Source organism: Mastomys coucha, unplaced genomic scaffold, assembly GCF_008632895.1.
Source record: "Mastomys coucha isolate ucsf_1 unplaced genomic scaffold, UCSF_Mcou_1 pScaffold13, whole genome shotgun sequence".
Lineage (NCBI taxonomy): Eukaryota > Metazoa > Chordata > Mammalia > Rodentia > Muridae > Mastomys > Mastomys coucha.
The window spans coordinates 28,480,730-28,494,963 of NW_022196895.1; positions in this window are offsets into that span (position 1 = coordinate 28,480,730).

Here is a 14,234-nt window from a genome sequence, read left to right on the forward strand (position 1 = left end):
CAATGAAAAAAAAAAAAAAAGAAATGAAGCTGAGGTCCTCACATGTGTGTGGACTGTACTGACTGAGCTATCTCCCAGCCTCACAATGCACGCTTTCTGAGGGAATCACTTCTGTTCTGTCATTATCTACACGTCTCTGGTCCAATTCCTTGCTCTTGAACACAAGAATCTTGAAGTCCCAGCAGGTGCCCTTTTGACTCTGCTCCATTTGTTTAATACCGAGCCTGGGGAGACCATGATGTGATCAGCCCAACTTCCACCTCATGTATTTCTCATGCTTCTGGACCATGGTGGACTTCTCTGGGTTGCCCTCCTGGCAGTGTCAAAGGCAGTCCATTAGGTGGCTCCTTTGGGAAAGCTGTAACACTGGATAGATCTACTAAACCTTTTCACATCCCAGACAGAGGTAGAAATTCCATCTCTTTTTAATCACACGACACTGTGTTGACTGCCAGGCATCCTGGCAGAAAGCGGAGGGCTCCTGATGGCCACATTCTCTGAGGAAACAGAAGCCTTTCGATTCATCCCAGTGAATGGACATTGACTAACAAGGGAAGTGGCATTACGGCCCACATAGTAAATCCTAAAACAATACCCTGTCTATCCATACGTCTGGGGATGTGATCCTTGGGTACCAAAACTCTTGGATGCCCAAATCCCTTACACAGCATGGTGTACAACCTATATACATTCTCCCATACACCATAGGCTACCTGTAATACTCACTAAAGCATCAGCATCAGGCGACTAGTTGTCATGAGGGAATCATGACAAAAGAAGGAGCTCATATTTGGCACAGATGGGCCCACATTTGTGTGATATACATAGCAAGACCTGAAGTGAATAACAGTCCAACAATGGGTATTTTGAAGACACGGAATATGGGGGACTTTGTGGGACTGTGGCAAACTCCCCTCCTCTAAACTTCCTTTGCTGAATTCAGTATATACACAGTAAAGCCACCATCCTCAAGCTGTACTTCTTGAAGTTTCTCCGGAAGACATTTGGTTCAACAGGGACTTTCTGCTTGCAATGCTTACAAAGCTTGATTGTGTGTGTGTGTGTGTGTGTGTGTGTGTCTATGTGTGTTCATATTTGTGTGCATGTACACATGTAGGTGTGTGCATGCATATAGCAGGCTCAGAGACTGATAGTATATGTTTGCTTTAGTTGCTGTCCATCTTAATTTTTGAGCCAGGGTCTCTCACGGATCATGGAGCACTCTGATTTCACTAGAACTGGGTGGCCTGTGAGCCATAGGGATCTACCTGTATCTACTTCCCTAATACTGGGAAAATACAGGGCACCCAGATTTTTAATATGTACTTTTGAGGCTTAGACTCAGGTCCTCGTGACTACATGGTGAGGATTTTACCAACGGAGAGACCTCGCCACCTGAATTCGATTTTGAAGATAGTTTTGTTAAAGGGGGAGAAACTCACATGAAAATCCAGATACAGGATAAAAGGGTCAACAGTCACTCAGCAATGATAACTTGCTAGCTTCTAAAAGAAGTGTTAAGGTGCTCTGGGAGGTCTTGGAAGGGACAGAGGAATGATACTCCCAGCATACATGTGAGCAATCACCATGCTGAGGAGGAGCTCATGGAGGACGGAGAACAGAGTCAAAGCTGGCAGATGCAAAGGCCGGAGACAGAAGAGAGTTTTATGTCTGTGAGGAAGAGAAGAACAAAGGTGCCCCTTGGCCTCTGTGAGCTAGTGTCTCCTCATTTACTAAGGGAGGAAATAACACATCCTACACAGTTGTTATTATTAGGCTTAAAGAAATGGTGTATTTTTAGCCCACACTATGACACACCATACATTTCGTTGCATGCACTGAACACCTATGAAGATCTGATACTATGTTTCTTTACCATCTGGAAGCCTGCCCACATCTGCCTCCTCTGCTCAAGGGCAGCTGGTGGAATGTTCCAGGCTGGATGAGAGGGAAGAGTTTTAAGACTTTATGAAATGGCTTCCTGGGAACAGAAAGGCACAGGATGGCCTTTGATAACTGTTAACTAAATTCCATTTATTTTACTAGATACTGTGAGAATCCATGTTGAAGCACCAGCCTAATACTTTTTATTGGCTATCCTGGATTATTTTGTGTTTCCATATGAGGTTGAAGATTTTTTTTTTCAATTTCTGTGAAGAATTATCTTGGAATTTTGATGGGGATTATGTTGATCCTATGGATCGCTTTTGGTAGGATAGTTATTTTCACTGTATTAACCCTGCTCACCCAGGAGGATGGCACATCTTTCTATTTTTGGATATCATCTCCAATTTCTTTCTTCAAATGTCTTAAACTTTTTACTATATAAGTCTTTCACTTGCTTGGTTAGAGTTACCCAAAATATTTTATGTTTTCTGAGGCTTTTGTGAAAAGTATTATTTCCTTGGTTTCTTTCTCAGTTCATTTATTAATTCTATATGTGAAGGCTACTGATTTTTCTCTGTTAATTCTGTGTCCAATTACTTGGCTGAGCGTGTTTGTCAGCTGGAGGGGAGTTGCTGGTGGAGTTCTGAGGTCACTTATCTGCATATCATCTGCAAGTAAAGATACTTTGACGTCTTCCAATTTGTATCACCTTTGATCTGCCTCAGTTGTCTTATTGCTCTAAATGTCTGCTGGAATTCTGCTGTGAATCCACTTGGCTATGGAGAGTTATTTATTTATTTAGTTAGTTATTTAGTTAGTTAGTTAGTTAGTTTTGTTTGGAGGTGGAAGTCTATTTCTGTGCTAGGCTTCTCGTTTGTTGCGGGTCTGTTGAGGTCGTTGGCTTGCTGGCTTAACTTTGGTGGTTTGGATGAATGTAGAAACCCATTCATTTCTTTTTGGTTTTCCACATTAACAAAGTACAGGTTTTTGTTTGTTTGTTTGTTTGTTTGTTTTTGTTTTTTCAGAATATTCCCCTCTTATGAATTTCTTTGATGTCTGTGTCGTGTTCCCATGCTGATTCTGTCTCTGATTCAGTTCATTTGGGCCCCACCTTTCTTTGTTTGGGTTATTTGGGCCAAGGGTTTGTCCATGTGTTTATCTTTTCAAGGAGCCACCTCTCAGAGCTGTTGAGTTTTGTACTATTCTCTTTGTTTCTATTTCTCTGATTTCTGCTCTGCTTTTTGTTATTTCTTGCCATCAGCTGGGTTTGAATTTGGTTTGTTCTTGTTTTTCCAACTTTTTGATTTGAATCATTTAGCCACTTACTTGTTTCTGACTTTTCAATGTAGGCATTAAAACTGTAAATTTCCCTCACAGGACTGCTCATGCCCCAGAGCTTCTGTTGTGTGTTGTGCTTTCATTTTCATTTAGTTCCAAGACATTTTTTATTTCTCTCCTGATTTTGTTTCTGACCCACCTATCATTAAATACTGGGTTGTTTAATTTCTGTGAGTTTGTGTATTTACTAAGTGTTGTCTGGTGTTGGTTTTAAGCTTTATTGCCTTGTGCTCAGATAGGGCGCGATTTGTGATTTCAGTCATTTTGAATTCACCCTGGGATTTGGTCTATTTTAGAAAAGCTTCCATGTACTGCTGGGTGTCCCTAAAATAATCCCACTGTCAGGATCATGCAGAATTATGATGAAGGCATCCACTCTCATGCTGATGTGCCTGTACATGTATTGATACATACACACGTACTTGTATTTTCTTTCTCACTAATGCAGCTGCACACTTTTTTTTTTCTGTTAGACTGATTTTCCAGTGGCAAGTGATTGATACTGGTCAGAAACAAAAAGTTAGAGAACTTCTTTCTATCTCCCTAGTGCCTAGCTGCAGCTAGCTGCCAAGAATCAAATACCTCTTGGCTGTTTCAATTTTTAATCTTTTTTTTAATCAAACACATCTTCATATAAATAAGCACTTTGTAAGGTAGGAATGGAAAAGAGTTGCGATGGACAATTGTTATTTTCAAGTTCACTGTATAAGGAATCACTGCAGAACCACACTTTTGTGCGTGCCTGTGATGACCTTGCTAGGTTACCATAACTGATGTGGGAAAGGATACTTTAAAGGTAGGTTGTATCATTCCTTGGGCTGGCCCACAGACTGAATAAAAATGGAGAGTGAGCTGAATATCAGCTCTCATCACTGTTTGTTTTTTGACTATGGAAGCAATCTGACCAGTTGCCACATGCTCCTGCAGTTGTCACTTCTGACAGATTCTTCCTTCCTTACAGGTATTTGATCACAGCAACAAGAAATGCATCTCTATGGTAGTCATGACACGGAGAGGCCAAACCTACTCTACCTTGGAACCAGTCTCCATCTTAAGAGAAACTTGACCTGTAGTTGAGCCCAAGCTGTGTGTAAGTATCAGGAAGGACCCCAGGGCTTGTTCTTGGCTCATACCCCAAAGTTACTCCCTAGCTACTTCTTAGCAATGGTCAATCAAAGATTAGTCTGACTGTTTCAGATGTGCTTTCCGACTGCTTATCTGTAAGACACCAAGAGGCTCATTTCGACTATAAACCCTGTCTGATACTCACATTGCTTCAATGCTTAGCCTATCATCTCAGTAGGTAACAGGTGCCAGCATTGCTCAGGTTTGGGTGTGCTGGACCAGATTCACAAATGTGCTCAGTACTGCACTGGTGCTCAGTATTATGGAGCTGCAGGACATATTGGAGTTTGTATGGCTCAGTGCTTAACACCACATCACTAAGTCAAGGATGCCTGGTATGTCAGAGATGTTGGTAGAATTGAGATGCTGGTACTGCATAGGTGCCCAGTATTTAAAATGTGTGTAGAGCCAGTATCCTTTGGAGTTTCCAAATTGACATTTTATCATCTGCCAGAAAAATGAGAAGACTAGACACAATTTTTCATTGTGACCTTTTAAAATATTCTTGTGGATTAGCCTGATTTTGTTCCAGCTTTTTCTTTGTATCTAGTTTCTCAATGGTTAGGCTGTCATTCAACATGAGAAAGTTGTCATAGCTAAGCCTTGATACAGTGTTGAAATGGTAACTGCCTATATCCTTCACTGTGTCCACCTGCCTCTGAACCATACATTCACACCTTCCACGATGGTACATTTTTGATTGTCAACCTGATGTTACATAAAATTCCCATGGAAAGAATCTCTGGCATATCTATGAGAGATTATCTTGTAGTGAGAATCCTGGAATTTTGGTTTCTTTAAAAAACACAGAAATATTATAAGAAAGTGTTTTCACTTTAATCTCAGGTGTGGGGATATGGAGCTGCTTCAGACTATCCACAGCAGCTGACTATGATTTGCCTCATGCTCTAGCAGAGACATGGTTTTGTCACCTGCACATAGTTTCTGCAATTGTGTGATGTTTGGAGTTCTGGGAACTTTTCAGAGGGTAGATAAATGCTAGGGCCCCGAGAGATAGGTTTGGTGGTTCTTGGTCATTCAGGGGAATTGGTTGCAGTTTGTTATTTGTTATGTTGAAAGAAGATACAAGAATAAAGCACACTTTGGTATCTGAGATGCCACATTGAACATCTTGACTCTTCTGTTTTTATCTTTCCTGTCGGACTCTAGTCAAGTTCCTTTTCACTGATGGAGTGCGTCTAGTTCAATGGTTTACCTAAGGTCATTGAGAAACACAGATATTTATATAATTTTATGGTTGGTGCTCACTGTATTAAAGGGTTGTAGTATTAGGAAGAACCACTGATCTAGGTGACCACGAAGAGCTTCATTCATTATATATATATGTATATACATACATGTATATATACATGTGTATGTACACACACACACACACACACACACATACACACACACACACACACACCCCACACACACGGGAGCAGTCTTTGTTCAAACCCAGAGAGTTCATTCTGATCTTCTTCCCCATGGGGTTGGAGTGATCTATGTATGTGTTGCCTAGCAACGGATACAGGCTCAAGTGGATTCTTGGCCCTGCACGCATCTGTCAGGCTTCTAATACTCTGGCCAAGAGCCAGTCAGTAAGGAAGCACTGCACAGCAGGAGGGGCTCCTGAGGCTCCACCCCTAGCTCAGGGGCTATTGGCACTTAGTGGATGGCTTCTGGGGAAGACACAGTCACTTTCTTTAGGAAGTAGCTACTGTTAGGTTGCTCATGTGCCTATGGATGACAATATCTGTGAGTATATATGGGAGGCATTGACTGGACTTAATGAGTGATGTGTTTTAAGGAAAATGGCCCCCATAGGCTCATATGTTTGGATGCTTGTTGCCCAGTTGGTGGGCCTGTTTGGGAAGGATCAGAAGAGATGTAACGTTCTTGGAGGGAGTGTGTCATGGGAGGGAGAGGTAGGCATTGAGGTCTCAAAAAGCCCACTCCATTTAATTTAACTCTCTCTGTCTTCCTGTCTGTCTGTCTGTCTGTTTGTCTGTCTGTCCCTCTGGTCTGTGGTTGTTGTGTCAATACACATGTTCTCAGCTACTGCTCCAGCATCATGCCTGTCTCCTGTGGCCATGCTTCCCACCACGATCACTGGAGACTCCATTCTGAAATTATAAGTAATGCTCCAATAAACTCTTTTATAAGTTGCCTCGGTCATAATGTCTCTTCACACCGATACAAAAGTAGCCAAGACAATGGGTTTTTCACAAAAGAAAAAGACATGAAGTTGGGAGTGAGATGCATCGAGGGAGCCCAGAGGGAACTGGAGGGAGTCGGGGGTAGCTATGATAAGAATGTGTGTCTTAGTTAGTGTTTCATTGCTGCGAAGGGACACCATGACCATGGCAACTCTTATAAAGGACAATGTTTCATTGGGGTTGGCTTACAGTTTCAGAGATTTCGTCCATTATCACCACAGTGGGAAGCAGGGCAGCATTCAGGCAGACATGGTATTGGAAGAGCCAGTAGTTCTGTCTTGATCCAAAGGCAGCCAGGAGGAGACTGTCTTCTGTGGGCAGCCAGGAGGAGGGTCTCTTCCACACTGGATGGAGGTTGAGCACTATGAGACCCAGCCTTATGGACTGAGCAGCTACTGGGTTGTTGCCCTCATGTCTAGTGTGGGGCAGCCCCACTGAGACTACTCTAACTGCTGAGGTAACTTTCTTCAGGGACAGAGCAACTAGCATTGCCTACATAGTGACATACTTCCTCCATCGGGCCACAACCATTCCAACAAGGCCACACCTCCTAACAGTGCCATTCCCTGGGAGCCAAGCATTCAAACACATAAGTTTATGGGGATAAAACATGTTCAAACGACCATAATATGTATACATGTATAAAATTTTTCAAATGATAAAAAAGTAAAGGTGTATTTGGGCTTGAATAGCTTCCACTCTGTCTTTCCAGAATACATCTTCTAACTCATCTTCAGCATTAGCTGCCAAAGTGTTTTTGGTACACATGTGCTCCGACATGGACCTCACTCCCCTAGTCCCCCTTACCAAAGACTCTTAGTACCTATAAGACAATATCTAAAATTCCCAACTTGGAGGCCCAGACCCTGGTGATCTAGTTCTTTGTAGCTTCTGGCATCAGGCTGTTCTTACTACAACCCTTCCACGTATTCGATGGTTGGTTTTAATGTCAACTTGTGTGGGGCAAGTGGATTGTGCCACTAGATGGAAGAACTGGTAAGACTGAGCAAGCCCAAAACACGGGGAAATCTCAGAATTGAGAAGGGCAGGCATGGGGCCAGCTCCCTGCCAAGCTTGACTTGTTCTGGAACACATAACCATGACATGTCACTGAGAAGGCCATGGCAATCAGTCACATAAGGACAACATCTGAAGTCCTTCCTTGTGCAAATAGAACATCCCTAACATCTCAGACCGAGCCAATGGGAAGCAGCGACTCCTGGATCCCACCCTACCCTCAATGTTTATAAGGTCCTGATGCACAGGGAATAAAGTGCAGGAGTTATTTACCAAAAATCCTCTGAGAGTGGCTGTTTTACTGAGCTGTAACACTCTGGGGAAAAGTTTTCTCTTCCAAAGCATCCGTCGCTGGACCTCGGGTCCACATGCAGGTTGGGCTTGTGCTCCGACCACCGAGGCGCCAGCTCTGGTTCTCTGCTGCTTGCGGCTGCTCGCTGGGCGGCTCCCACCACTGCTGCCGTTGGCATGGGTGCTCTTACAACAGCAGGAGAGACTCTGGCTACCTGCCTTGTCTGGGCTTCCCTTCAGATCACCTGAGCAGGGGGTCTTACCTGCTTAATCGATCATCTATACAGAGGCTCCTCAGATGTGGGCAGGGCCTTCTGGTGGCAGCCTGGATAACAACAGCCTGGGTAAGGTGCGGGGGCGTAGCAGAAGGAAGGCCATTCACCTTTGCCTGCCTGGTTTCCGTGGCTTTCCTTCCTGCTGATGAACTGATTTATACCATTGCTGCTGCTGCTGTTTCCCTGATATAAGAACCAACATTTCCAGGCTTTCGTTAACTGAGGACCAGGAATCTCCAGGAGCCTCCAGGTTTTTAGTGCTAGTTTGCAACCGCTGAGGCACCCAGGCTCACGGACTGGGAAACTACTGGGTCGTCACCGTCCTGCCCAATGTGAGGTAGCTCCAGTGAGAGTACTCTGACTGCAGAGGTAACCTTCCTCAGGTTCAGAGTTAACTACAGGGTTCTCAGCCTCTCAGGTGTGGTTCAGCTGTCGTTACTCCCTCATTCCAGCGGGTGTGGTCCTCCAGAGAACTGTGTGTGACTAGTGCGTGCACGTCCTAGGAAGAACGCACAATCACGACTTCCTGCCTCGCATCTATTTCTCCCCATTCTACATCTCTCCTAATATAACTCAGATCTTGGCTCAGAAGTCCATCTCCAAACCCCCCTCCCTGCCCTTCTTCTCAGGATGTTGAGTTCTCTTGACCTCCAGCAATCGCAGCTATATTAACAACTTAAGCACCATGGTGATTACTCTTCAGCTAATGTGCTTGCCACATGGTAAACTTGGACCACAGATGTAGAATGTGACAGAGTCTCGCTGTGTGGGTACATGCTCGCCATCCTATTATTCTATCACCCCCCCCTTTCATTGCAAAAATACATTATAAATCATGAAGATCTCTGAGTTACATTGTCCTTCTGGGGATGAAGGAGTTTCTTGGGCATCAATAGTCTGCGGGTGCTTGAACTTAAAAGGGGGATGAGTGTAAAAATAGTTCTTAATGAAAGTAAAGCTATTTCCTACTACTTCAAATTTCTTACTACTTAAAAAAACTCTCTGTGTTTGTATGTGAATGAAGAGTTTCCCTGGGGTTAATGAAAAGTATGGGCAAGGAGCTCTTGACAGGACCATAGGTAATTTACCACTCTCCATACCGTAGCAACCCTTAATAAATACTTAGGGAGGGATTGGGCCTTCTCAGACCATCTCCCTCATTACAGAATGCCAATGAGTCTAATCTTGGGCATTCTTGAGCATGCAACCATGGCTGCTGATTGTACAGTGTGACAGGCATACCAGGCCTGGAAGGTGACTCTCCATAGACTTCCACTCCTTCATCAGATTCTTTTTCTCTCTATCCCCTCTTTTAATGTGTTCCCTGAGCCTTGGAGAGAGTCGTATGAATGTCTCACTTAGCGCTGGGCATGACTTGGAGAGAAAGAGAGTAAACGACTCCAGCTACTTAAAAACAGGGCTTGGCCCAAGGGTTCAGCTTTAAGTTGAAGACCAGGAAATCTGGGTGGGAAGTATTACCTTTTCTGTCAATCTCAGGGGATCTCGGACACAGAGGCTGGGAGAGTCTTCTCAGCTTCGCCTGGATCTATGGATCCACGCAGGGGCCGATGTGTCCCCATCTGCTCGCTGCCACGTGTTCCAGTGACAGAAAGCCAGTCAAAACAAGTGAAACCATGGCCAGAGTCCTCAAATACTAGCAATAGAACGGAGAAGGCGTTCTACTTTAAAACGCCCTGTGTGCCTTACAAAGCAGATGTTCTGGCTTTCCAATGAAAAGGTTGAGATCTTTTAAGGGGCCTCTACCTAGTTATTTACCATGCTGTAGGGCTTACTGTATATGCCTCTGTGTGCCTGCTCACAGGGTCTCAGGCATTGTGCAAGGTGTCGCCTGCTGTGTTGGGGAGGGAATTCTTCATGGGCCTCCCAGTTTTGACATCTGGGATATGAGACAGGAAGTGCCCTTTGTTCTGGTCCATCTTTCATATTTGCATATATTCGTATTTAAGTATTCTCTCTCTATCTCTCTGTGTGTGTGTCTATAATGCAAAATATATGTTGTGCGTGCAATTTGCATGTGATCATGCAATTTGTGTTACTGCATGTGTGTGTGGCCAGGGGACATCTTTGGGTCATTCCTCAGGCACTGTATACATTGCTTTTTTTTCCCCTGAAACAACCTCTCACTACATAGTTTTGAGTGGCCTGTAACTTGATACTTAGACTGGACTAACCTTCAGCTTACAGACATCTGCCTGCCTTTATCTCCCCAGTGCTGAGATCACAGATGTGTGCCACCATTCCCAGCTCTATGTAGCTTTTTATAGTGTGTCTCACTGGCCTGGAGCCCTGCAGATAGGCTAGGCTGGCTGTTCAGAAAGCCCCAGGGATCCTCTTTTTTCTGTATACCCAATACTGGGACTACAGCTTATACAGCTTTATAACATGGGTTCTGGGGATGGAACTGGCATCCTTATGCTAGCATAGCAAGAGCTTTACTGGACTGAACTAACTCCCCAGCCTTCTGAATAGAAGGTAGAGCTGGTGATTGCTCAAGGGCAAAGGGCAGCTGTGCATCCAGCCCAGCATTCAGGGTCTGCCTTGCGTACTATCTCATTTCTCTTCTGGAGCTCAGCCTACGGTGTAAGCAAGCATCGTCTGGACTCATTTACAACAACCACAGGGGACATCTGATTCTGCTGGTGTTCTGCTCTCTGCTGGGCTGGTGGTCAACTCTTTGTCCATTTCCTGTAATCCCTCAGTTTGCATGCAGCTATTACAGGCTACCTGTAAGAACTGACCTGAGAACAGGTACAATTTCAGATCCATCACAACTCTTAACACACACCTTTCTGCAAAGAGATGTCAGGCTGGGGAAACATCTGTCTAGACAACACTTGCTGTGCAGGTGTGAACACCTGGATTCGATCCCCATCGCCCACACCGAAGCTGGGCATGGTGAAACACATTAATCCCAGTGCTGGTGAGGTGGAGACAGGCGGATCCTGGGGTCTACAGCCTATTCTAATTGCTGAGCCTCATGCCAAGGACAAGGGAAACAAGGTGCTTGGCCCATGAGGAATGACATCTGAGGTTGTCTGTCCTCTCACCACCACCTACCTGCACGCTTGTGCATGCCCTTCCCCACACATATGCACGTCACCCTCCTAACCCCATGAAATATTCAAGACCCCTAAAGTTCCAACATTTTGGTTTGCTCTCAAGAACCTGGAGCGTGGAGGAGTCAAATCATTCCTCTTAGGTCATAGAGAGTCAGAACATGAGGTGAGAGTTTTGTCTGACTCTAGCCTATTCCAGACCCATTCTCCTGCTTTAACACTACACGGATATACTAAGTCGCAAACTTGAAATGCCCGCAGTTCTATTCGTGGCACAGGGCCAGCTAAAATCCTGTGGGGCCCTAAGGTATTCTGATACTCTGTTGAGAAAATGTTCAGGAAAAGCCTGGACAACAATTTCGCAGCTTACATAAGATAAAAGTGTCAGGAGTTCCTTCCAAGGAGATAAAGTTCTACTCTGGGATTTGCACAGGGCTTGGCTCTGAGCCCTGGACCCACTGCCCCGTCTCCTGGAGAGGCTGAAATCCACACCTCTCTTGACAGGATGGGGTGAATACCGTAGATTCCAGCCTCAGCAATGGGATCACGGGAGCAGAGTGTGAGCCTTGTTCATCCTGTGTGTGTGTGTGTGTGTGTGTGTGTGTGTGTGTGTGTGTGTGTGTGTGTGTAGGTGCGAGTACACAGGATGGGTGTGGGGCCTGAGGTGAACCTGTTTCTTTCCCTGGGTGTTTTGTTTTTAACCCCCACGTACATCTCTGTCTAGGAAAGAGCAGTAGAATAAATGACTGCTCTTTGGAAAGCTGCTTCAGTGCTGTGTGGGCTACACTTCCCCACCTGTACAGCCGACACTGAAGCCTGGTGGTGTAGTTGTGGATCCTCTAGATTCGAGGTTCAAGAGTAGATCTGTCTCTCAGGGATGAGGGAGGGTTGGGGATAGGAGAGGTGTGAGCACACTGTATGAAGCTGTCAGGAAAGGCTGACTGAGTTCAACTTCCATGCTGTTTCAGTGAGCACCATTGGGGAAAACCTCACTCTAGTCTTTGCTATTCCAACATTCCAAATCTGGGTCTTTCGGGGGTCCACAAGGTCACAGCTGTGGTTTTTTTTAAGAATGTCTTTCCTCCTAGGCCCCTCTCTTCATCATTTATCTCATCTATCAAAGTCTGTCTGTAGCCTTAACTCTGCTTTCTGTCTTTAAAAATCCTCTCTAAATCTCTCCAAAGCAGTGAATTAAGCATACAGACCCATTTCTTCTCTGCCCTGGAATCTCATCTCCTAAATACAAATTAAGAAATGAGAAAGGATGAACTATAGAGGGAAATAAGGACACCTTGTGTTTTTGAATTTGGGTCTCTTACTCGCTTACTCAGGCTGGCCCAGGGATCTCTTTGTCTCCCCCTCTCCCATCCTCAGAGTACAAGTATGCTTGCTACAATGTCTGGTGTTGTCTTTCAAATATAGTTTTATTTATTCTTTGAGCACTGCTTACATGTGTACAACGTATTTTGATTGTAGCCAGCTTTATGTTCTCTCTCTCTCTTTTTTTTTTATAAGCCCCGAGTTCATTTAGCACTGCCTGGATGTGCATAGGATGTCAGTCTATCCACTAGAAGATGGGCAGCTCACCTGGGGGCTCATCTCTGAAAACCAAGTCATTCTCCACCCCTAAGCAGCTTTCGACTTACTCCTCAGCTGGGGCAGGGCCTCAAGAGTCCGTCCCCAGCCCATGCCAAGGAGCTGACTGGCTTGCTCTTGTGCAGGTTTTGTTCAGACGGCCAGAGAGGCTGTGCATGTTCAGAAGCTGCTATTTTGCAGTGCTCCTCTCCAAACACTGTCTCTTACAGTCTTTCAGGCTATCTTTTTGTGATGTTCATTGAGGCCTGGGGATTGGAGAGTATGGTGTAGATGCTCCATGTAGGGCTGTAAGACAAAGCTTCATCCAGCCGTTTAAGAGGGTTCTGGGGGTCAACCCTGACAATGTGCAAGGCAAGCACATTTCTGACTGAGCTGTTTCCCAGCCCCCTTGCCCTCTGTTGATTTCCATGGGCCATTTTCTGAGTCTGCATAATTTGGCCACTGCATTTTCCTTATAACAGAGCTGACCCATTATTTTAGGGACTCCAGCTATACCTGTAAAAGATTCCAACTTCCTTACTTTGGGGTCTCAACTCTCCTATGGTCCAGCTCTTACCCACTGTTCACTGACCAATATCCTTCCTCCCTGGGGCTCTTCCTAAGTCTGTCTTACTCTTAGATTAAACTGTGTCTCTTTTTTTTTTCAGTTTTCAAATTTGTATCTCTTTGCTTTTAGCATCTGTAACACTTTAGAGCTATGAACATTTGTGTATATACTTTCCCTATTAAGCCTCTTGAAGGCAAAAACAGTGTTTATAGCTATGAAATCCCCACAGTTACACGGGTCCCTAATAAATGTTTGTGGCTGCCTCTTTGCATGCTCGAACACACACACACACACACACACATACACATACACACTGCACATGTGTGCACACACACATATACCTATAAACATTCCTGTAAACAATGTGTGCATACACATGCATGCAAGCGTACACACAGACACAGACATCCATACATACATATACCTATAAACATACCTGTAAACAATGCGTGCATACACATGCATGCAAGTGTACACACAGACAGACAGACAGACAGACACACACACACACACACACAGACATGCACGCATACACACGCACGCACCTGCCTCTAAAGGTCCTTATTAGCTAGAGATAATTGATGACCCCTAACTGCTCTAGCTCAGTAGTTTTCTGCTGTATGTCAGGGTGAAAGTTTACGCACACAATCCTTCTGTTTTCTTCTTTTTTTTACACTTTCACCACAACAGTCAAGAAGTTACACAAGACAGCCAACACTTTATTATCTTAAGGCATTGGACTCGATGATTTTTCCCAACTCTCCTGTCAAGAGATGAAAGTGTTATGAGTACCTGTAAGACACTGGAGCCTCAGCTGAGTGTTATGAGTACCCGTAAGACACTGGAGCCTCAGCTGAGTGTT